Source organism: Eubalaena glacialis, chromosome 19 (genome assembly GCF_028564815.1).
Source record: "Eubalaena glacialis isolate mEubGla1 chromosome 19, mEubGla1.1.hap2.+ XY, whole genome shotgun sequence".
Taxonomy (NCBI): domain Eukaryota; kingdom Metazoa; phylum Chordata; class Mammalia; order Artiodactyla; family Balaenidae; genus Eubalaena; species Eubalaena glacialis.
In genome coordinates this window covers 62,145,664-62,155,275 of record NC_083734.1, presented here as the reverse complement: position 1 = coordinate 62,155,275, position 9,612 = coordinate 62,145,664, and positions in this window count along the sequence as shown.

The following is a 9,612-nucleotide window of genomic DNA, read 5'->3' as shown; positions in this document are numbered from 1 at the left end:
CTGGGGCTGGCTCGTGCCTGCGTGTGACACACAGCTTCCCGGGGCACATGTCCCCTCTGGGACAGCTTCCCGAGACCCCTCCTCCTGCCCCGGCATCGCACACTCTCCACCCGCGCCCCCATGGGACCCCCTTCCTAAACAAACTGCCCTCCGCCCCCCAGAACTCCACCCTGAAATGCAGCAGCCCTCGAGGGGCCACTCCCTAGCTGCTCCCCACCGGCCCGGCCCAGCCCGGAGGCTCCTCCTAGCTCCCCGGACGCGCCCGCGATCAGACGCCAAAGGCCCCGCTCCCCCGGGGCGCGCGCCACCCAGCTCCGCCTCCTTCCAGCCACCCAGGTACCAGGCATGGCCGCCAGGTGTCTTCCCTGTGTTCAGCCTCGTGTGCTCAGGCCCCTGGGTGACCCATCGCACTTCCCCACCTCACAGACCCCCAAGGACCCCTGCTACCCCTTCGCTTCGGCCACCCACCCACCCCCAAAGCCACACCCCGGACCTTGTCCTCACCCAGAAATGTGCTGCCTTCAAATCCTGGATTCCAGCTTCTGGCCCCGGGAGCCCGCTTCCGGGCCCTCCGGCTCTCTCTCCCTCGCTCCCCTCTCCAGGCCCGGAAAGGCCAGGGGACACCCCGCCCAGCCCCTCAGGACGCCGGGCCCTGGCGGCCACGCTTCCCACCTCCTTCGCGGGACCCCAGGTCAGCAGGTGAACTGACTTCTCAGAGCCTCGTGGGCCCTGCCGCCCACAGACGTGCCTGCACATCCCCCAGGCGAGCGGAAACCTACATGCAAGAGCATATGGGAACCTGAGGAAAACCCGGCTGTGACACGCGTCAGCCTTGTCACCAAAGCTACCAGCTCACTTGACTCCTCAAACTACACGTCGCCCCTTGAACTTGGCGGATCCCTCTGCCGCCCTTCCCCACGCTAGCCTCTTCCCCAGTGCCCGACCAGACCTCCACCCCTCCCGTTTCTGTAGGCAACGCGGCTGGAGGATTCTGCCAGAGGGTAAGGGGTCATCTCTCCTGTTCAAGGCCACCACCTCCAGCTGTGTGTGCTCTTTTTTTTTTTAATTAATTTTTATTGGAGTAGAGTTGATTTACAGTGTTGCATCAGTTTCTGCTGTACAGCACAGTGAATCAGCTATGCATATACATATATCCACTCTCTTTTAGATTCTCTTCCCATATGGGTCATGTGTGTGCTCTTGAGTCTGTTTCCTGCTCTCTCCTTCTCGACCCTACTCCATCCTGTCTCTCTGTCTCTGTCCCTGTCTCCCTGTCTCCTTCTCCCTTGGCTACTGGGCTTGCCAAGAATAGCCTGGTGAGACCAGTGACATGAGTCCAATTATGTCCCCGGAAAAGATATGCCCAAGGGCTTCCCTGGTGGCGCAGTGGTTAAGAATCCGCCTGCCAACGCAGGGGACACGGGTTCAAGCGCTGGTCCAGGAAGATCCCACATGCTGCGGAGCAACTAAGCTCGTGCGCCACAACTACTGAGCCTGTGTGCTCTAGAGCCTGCGAGCCACAACTACTGAGCCCGCGTGCCACAACTACTGAAGCCCACGCACCTAGAGCCCGTGCTCCCTACAAGAGAAGCCACCGCAGTGAGAAGCCTGTGCACTGCAACGAAGAGTAGCCCCTGCTCGCCGCAACTAGAGAAAAAAAAAGCTCGCGTGCAGCAACGAAGACCTAACGCAGCCAAAAATAAATAAAATTAATTAATTAATTTTTAAAAAAAAGGAATCACATTGAACATATTAAAAAAAAAAAAAAAGATATGCCCAAGTCCTGACACCCACTACTTGAGAATGTGACCTTATTAGGAAGCAGGGTCTGTACAGAGAAAATCAAATTAAAATGAGGTCAGATGGACCCTAACCCAATATGACTGGCGTCTTTATAAAAAGGGGAAATTTGGACGGAAGGAAGACGATGGCCATGGGAGTGGAGTGATGCGTGTACAAGCAAGGGGTGCCCAGAGTGCTGGCAAACACCAGATGCTGGAAGAAGCAAAGAAGGATCCTCCCCTAGAGCTGTCAGAGAGAGCGTGGCCCTGGCCACACTTGAATTAGGACGCGTAGCCCCCAGAATGGAGACAGTGCATTTCCGTTGTTTTAAGTCACCCAGTGTTGGTACTTTGTTACAGCAGCAGCCCTGGGAAGGTCAGACAGCTGGGGAGGCCATGCCACGGTCAAGACCATCAAGTAAAGGTTCGGGATGCGCTGGTGGGCTCTTCAGACTATTTCCCAAGGGTGACTCACAGCTCCCTGGAGAGAAGCAGGCTGGGATTCAAGGGCCTGGGCTTTCTTTTCCTTTCTTCTGTGTTTCCAGGAAGCCCTTGGAACAGATGTAGAAACAGCTCTTTCCGTCCAGCCTGGCATCTTGCTTCCAGAGACAAGAGGCTGAGCAGGCCAGCAGGTTAACATTTAAGCAGCCCTGGGCACGGTGTTCTCATGTGAAAACTGGGGCCTGGCAACTGGCCTCCTCCCAACCCCAATTCCCCATCCCCCTATCCCCCCCCATCTCCCCATTGCCCATTCCCCCCAGGCCTTGAAAGAGGTCTGAAATATATATTCAGTCAGTATTCGTCCCTCGCTGTTAGCACTTGGGAAGCAGGGACCCTCTCGTATTCATCTTTCTGGTCTGGGGCTCTGCTCCTAGGAGGAGCTCCCCAGGTGTTTGGTAAAATGAATTTGTAAAGCAGCTGTTGAGTCATCCGTCAGGTCCACGTTGGAGCAACACGACACAAAGGACCTTACTCAGGGGAGGGTTTCCAGCCACCTGTTCTATCAGGCGCCTTCCAGCAGCCCCTGGCAGTAGCCGTGTGATAACAAGGATCCCAGAGTTTTGCAGGAGACCCACACCCTCTTTTCTCCCAAGCTCTCACCTCCCGGCCTCCCAGACCCAAGGCAGGACCCGAGGGAGCGGATGCTGATGCGTAACATGAGCAACTGCGCTTTCAAGTGACGTGGCTGCCAGAGCATCTCCAAGCCAGCGTCTGACAGGTAAATGCAAGGTGCTTTCCGTGTTCCCAGGGCCACGGTGGGGGCAAAGTACCCCGATGGGCGGGACAGAAGCGTGGAGGGTCGAGGAACATGAGTGGCCTCAGGTCACATCCCCACACGGGCCTTACAGAGCCCTTGTCTTGGTCTCTCGGTGTGACAGCAGTTCTGCTCCCGCCTGGAAAAAGCTTTACCGTATTTACATGTGATAAGGACGTTGCCGTATTTACAAGTAGTAAGTGCCACCACCGACTGGTTGAATGACTGAGGGCTGAGTGGGGATCCCATAGATCCTTAAGCATTTATTGAGCCCTTATTATCTGCACACTGTAGTGGGGAATCAAAGGCAAAAGACACAGTCACTAAAAAAAGAGTCAGCTTGTATCAGGGAGCCAAGACTCACACAGACCAGCACAAACGGTGTAGGGAAGAGGGGTTGGGGGTGCAGGCTTTAGAGCCAGACTGGGTTCCGGTCCCAGCTCTGCCACATCCAAGCTGTGTGCCCTGGACACATGACTCAACCTCTCTGTGTCTCAAGTTCTTTAAAGGTAAGATGGGAATGATACTAATCACCGTACCCACTTCGTTGACTGAATAGAATATGCGTGCAGCACTTAGTTTCTGGCACTTTACCAGTGTTAACTGTGGTAGTGATGATTATGATTGACTATACTGTTAAGTGAGATATTATATATAAAGCGCTAAGCCTGGCATTTATGAAACACTCAGTAATATTAATTGCTATTACTATTATGATTACTATCATTTTTATTTTTACGTTCTGAATTAGTTTTCTATGGCTGTATAACAAATCACCCCAGAACTTAGCAGCTTAATACAACAAGAAACATTTATTATCTCACTTATTATTAGTTTCTGTGGGTCAGGAATTCGGCAGCCACTTATAGCTGCCTGGTCCTAGCTCAGGATCTCTCAGGAAGCTGCAGACAAGCCATTACCTGGGGCTTGACTAGGATCTGCTTCCCGGATGGTTCACTCACGAGGCTGGCAAGTTGGCGCTGGCTGTTGGCAGTGGTCTCAGTTCTTTCCCACGTGGACCCCTGCATGGGGCTGCTTGAGAGTCCTCACAATATGGCAGCTGGATCCTTGCCTGCAAAATAATCCAAGAGAGCAAGGCAGAAGCCACAGTGTCTCTTATTGTTTTTTATTGAGCCACAATAACCTACTAGTTATGGGGGTTGACCCTGTTCATTTTGGGAGGGGCTACACAAGGGTGTGAACACCTGGAGTAGAGACTCATTGGAGGCTGACCACCACCACGTCCTAAATTGTGTGGCAGAGACTATAACTTCCATAGGAGTTCAGATGAGAGGGAGAAAAATGAAGGTAAGACGGCTTAGGGAATGCGTGGATTTTTTTACAGCTAGTTCTTGAGGGGTGTCCATCGCCACTTCTTTTTCCTCAAATTCCTTATTTCTGTGGCACTTGGACAGAGAGGAGGGTAGGACTTTGATAATCAGAAGGGCAAAGGGGAGACAGGGGAAGTATGAGGAAAATTTAAAAAGAGGTGAACGGGATTTATTTAAGGGATAGTAAAAAGGAGACTAACATTGGGCAGGAAAAAACTCTAGAAATAGGGTGAGAGAGGCAGCCTGGGCGGCCTTTTGCCAAGAAGAGTCGCAAAAGCCAAGTAAATAGGCGTAAACTAGCTGGAGTAGAAAGTAAACGTTAAGGGCATAAGGCTTTGGAGAAACATTTTCAAAATGCTTGCAGGCTTGTTTGATGTGGGAGATTTGAGGCTAAAGAATTTTCAAAGGTGAAGAATGTTCTCCTCTAAGGGGGCATTCCCTTCAATGCAAGCATGGCCTGGGGGGTCAAGGCAATACCAGGAACCGGACTTTAATAGCTTCCTTATATCAGGGTAGGAAGCTCAAGTTGATAAGAAAGTTGGAATCGAGCATCCCAGCTGGAGGGGGAGCCTCCCCAAAGGAAACGTTGGAGTGGGAGATAGTCTATGTTTACACAGTGCTCGGGCCATGCCTGCAGTTTACACAAACTGCATCCTCTGGCCGCCTGACCTAGAAGAACCCACATCTGGTGCCCAGCCAGTGCCCGGAGGAACTGCCTGCCCAGACCCAACCAGCCCGTGAGTGCAAAGCTGCTTGGATGCGCCTGGGGGCGAGGACCGCTCTGCCCACACTGGGGCCATGACGGTCACGTACGTGTCCCCTTCATGTCCCACACAGAACTACCTGCAACCCCTCCAGTTAGGTTCCTTCATCAAGACAATAAGAAAACCTCAGAATGCCCACCTTCCCGTTTTCCCTCTTCCCTTTCCCTTCTTTCAAAACAACTCCGATCCCATTCACCTGCTTTCCGAGGCCCCAGCCGAGCTCCCAGGCTGGTAGATGTGCTCTAACACATCAGCTGTCCCTGTTCCCCACTTAGCACTGTGATGGCTAGTTGGCCACTTGGCCTCGCCCACTGCAACCTCCCCGTAAACGCCCTCCCCTTCGTTCCCCACAACACGTGGCACAGTGCCCGGCCCATGCAGACGCTCCCCACGTGTCCAGACAAGGCAGTGCTGGGCTGGCTTCACCCTCCATAGGTCAGTCCCTCCCTGTGTGCCAGCAGCCACAGGCTTGCTTTTTGACCTGGACCATCGGCAGGAGGAGATTGGACATCACGGTGACTCAGGCCACAGGAGGATTAGAGGAGCCCGGGGGGCGCGGAGGCGGGGGCGCAGAGCGTGGAGGGGGGGCGTGGAGGGGGCCGTGGAAGAGGGGGGCGTGGGGGGGGGCAGAGGTAGGTCGGGGGGCGGGGTTAGGTCGGGGAGCTGTCCTTTCCCTTACAACACAGCAAAGCCTCAAGTCACGTTAGAAGTCATGCTTTCCCGGGGGGGGGGGTATGAGGGGGATGAAAAACTAGCCAGGGAGCCGTTGCAGCCTCGACTTTTCCTCCAACTTCTGAAGTCTTTAATTCGGCTCCAGCCTGGACCCAGCACCTCAAGGAGTTCCCTAGAATTAAGGAGTGTCTTTCACAATCTCAGAGACTCTGGGCAAAGTCCAGGGTCACCGTGTGATTCAGAGGGTGGAGTGGATGTTATAAATTATATATTTGCTTAAAAAAAAAAAAAAACATAAAAAAAAAAAGAACAACAGTCTCCTGGGCCTGGGCTCAGCCATTTGTCTTGGGCAGTTGCTTTCTGATGGGCAGAAACACCCTGGTTCCTTAAACCTCTCAGGGTCAAGCCAGTCTCCCAAGCAGGCAAGCGGTCCCCAAGCCTCCTAGCATCTCTGCCTCCGTCCTTGCCCTCACACTAAAGAGGCTCGTGGCTTTCCAAGTCCTGTGGAGGCTGGCTCTGAGGAGCCTCCGGACGGTTCTGTTCGCTCTCACGCCAGCCAGGTACTGTCACTGCACACCTGAATTACTGCAGCCACCTCCAAGCTGCTCTTCCTGGCTTGGGCCCCCTCTCTCTCGTCCCCTCATGGACACCAGCGCCAGGTGCACCAGCCTAAAACTGCACACGGCGCCGGCCCCTGCTCGAGTACTACCGTGCTTCCTGCTCAGCGACGGAATAAAATCTCAACATTGTGACCTGACACCACCATGCCTCGTCACCCTAACCTGGCTGATTCTGATCAAACCGACGGCTCCCACGGTGTCCTGGCCACATGCCGGGCACCTGCCTGCAATGCCCTTCCTTTCTTTGCAAACAATCATTCCAGGCTTCCGTCCACTTCCCATGCTTTGGCCCAGGAAACAGCCACTGGCTCCAAGTAGCTTTTGAACACTTCAAATGTGACTCGTGACACTGAGGAACTTAATTTTAAATTTTATTTAAATTTTAATTAATTTAAATGTAAGGACTGAAAAAAAATTTGACTCAGGTACTGGGAAATGTTTAAGTATGTTGGGAACAATTTGGTTTTGTGACTCTATTTTTTCAACTGTAAATTTTATGAAATCTAAATACAGGCCAGATGTCCTCAATGAAGAATTTAGCATCTGAGTTGAGATCGCTGCAAAAGTAAAAACACACACTGGATTTTGAAGACTTAGTCCAATAAATAAGAATGTAAGATATCTCTGTAATAATCCTTATATTGATTAGGTGGTGAAATATTTTGGATATAGTGGGTTCCATAAACTCTATCGTGAAAATCCATTTCACTTTTTTTTTCTAATGTGGCTACTAGAAAATTTAAAATTACGTTTGTGGCTTGCATTATATTTTTATTAAACAGCCATGTTCAAAACTCTAGATTCCTGAAGCAGTGATCAGTAGAGTACATTTAAAACTTAGCATACACAACTTTGTATTTTTTTTTAATCTACATATTTATATAACAAAATCATTAACCACTTTCAATCCCCAACACCTAGCAGCAAACGCTACATTATCTGATACCTATGTGGGCCAGGCACTTTGTCAGGTACTTTACATGTTACCATCATACTGAACCCTCTCAGCAACTCAGTGACGTGTGGGCATAATTAGCTCCATTTTTCAGATAACAAAAATGAAGCTCAGAGAGTTTAGGTGGTTTGTGCCAGGATTCTCACGGTAGATGCATGAGGCAGCAGAGTTGGGATTTGATCCCACCCCTGCCCGGCTCTCGCTGCTGTTCTTTGCGACCCCAGCTCACGTCTGACAGGAGTGGGCAGCCACGAAGGATCTGCTGCTGAGAAGGATGAGGGCTCCAGTTCTAGTTTCTCCTGGCCCACACAGGCAAACCCTGCATCCTGCTTGCCCGCTGTGAGCCTGTGAGCGGGCCACTTGATTGATGTGCAGAGTGTGACGGTGTGTCCCAATCACCCCCCCCCCCCGCCCCATGCACACCCTTCGGCTAGTTCAAGTCACTTAACAGCTCATAATGTGGTAGTATCTGGCAGTGCCAGGTTAGAGCACGTGGCACGATCTGGGACCCTGCTTCTGACAAGTGGGGCTGAGCCATGAGTCCCTCTAGTCACCGCACACGACCCTCCGGTCCTGGAGGGCTGCAGATCCAGCTGGCAGCCATCAGAAATGCGGGAAAACAATCTGGGAGCAGGCAGATGGTGCCTACTGATTTAAATTACCTACTTTTAGGGAGCCTTTACCATACGACATGCTAGATGCTGAAGGTACCAGGGAAGTTGGCTGTGTCCCCTGTCTCGGGGGCCACATTCTGGTGCAGTGGGTGAGGGAGGGGACAATTACAGTACACTGTGACCAAGGCTGGGGTGGGGGGTGGGGGGTGAGGCTGCTGTAGGACCTCAGAGGCCGGGTACCTTGATCAGCCCGGGGAGACTGAGAGGGGAAGGAAGGGAGGGAGGGAGAGAGGGAGGGAGGAAGGAAGGGAGGGAGGAAGGAAGGAAGGAAGGAAGGAAGGAAGGAAGGGAGGAGGGAAGGAAGGAAGGAAGGGAGGAGGGAAGGAAGGGAGGAAGGGAGGAAGGGAGGGAGGGAGGAAGGAAGGAAGGAAGGGAGAGAGGGAGGGAGGGAGAGAGGGAGGGAGGGAGGGAGGAAGGAAGGGAGGGAGGAGGGAAGGAAGGGAGGAAGGAAATAATGGGCCGGGGGACGGAGGGCAGGGAAGGAGAGGGAGCAGGGGAAGGAAAAGAGCTGAGATAGAGGAAGACGGCCTGCGAAGCAAAACAGGGAGAACTTTGGGTGTTTTCTCCCACTGCCGGCCAGTCGACAAAAATGGCTGGCACTGGTTTGGGATGGGCATGAAATTCACCAAGAGAGTAGTTTGTCAAAAGAAACATCTCCCTAAGAAAATGCCATTATTCCATGAGAGGATTATGCTGGGAGACAGCGGGAAGGCTTTTCAGAAACACCCCTTAGTTCCCGGCTATTGATAAAGTGCCCGCTACTATTTGTTCCCTGGTTTATGGAGAAGATTAAATAGTTAAGAATAGGGCCAGGGAGGGTCAAATCTTTTGGGAACCCAAGACGTAAATGGACACACATCAGAACTCACTGTGCTTTCCCTGGGGAGTTAAATAGCTCCCCAATCCCAATTCCTTAATTGGGATTATAACAAATTATCCCAATGTCTCTGTGATCTGCAGGATTCTTACTGAGAAAAGCATCTAGGGCAATAGGTGTCAGTCTTTTAATATCTGAGCACGTCCCCCTTTCTGCCCTCCAAAAAGCACACACAGAGCTCCTAAGTTACAGAGGATGAGTTTTGCTTGAAGGGCCTCACATCCTGCCTGAGGTGGTCCCACGGAACCCCATGTCCCCTTGGAGCTGGCTTTAACTCCTTGGGGTCACTCCCTTTGCTTCCCCTCAGGCCCTGAGCAGAAATCCAGCGTAAGGGAATAACTGAGGTTTGGGCCAAAGTGCGTGCTGTGTCTGTCCTACAGAGCGTTCTTTGACCTCTTGCCCGGGGTGGCCTAGGGAAGGACGGCGACGCCCCAGGACCTTGGCAGCTTCTGCCAGAGGAGCACAGAAGTCCCCAGCCAGGGACTGGCTAAGGGATGACTTCTACGCGGTGTTTCGGCCGAGCATTCACGTTTCCCCGTGGGGACCCAGTTCAAGGGCCTGGGGAGTTGGAGGTTTCTGAGGTCTAGTTTAGGCCCCATGTCTGTAAAATGGGGCAATTTAGATGGTATCTCATTATACCCTCCCAGCCAGTACTGCCCTAGCTCCGGGCAAGAGAAGCCCCC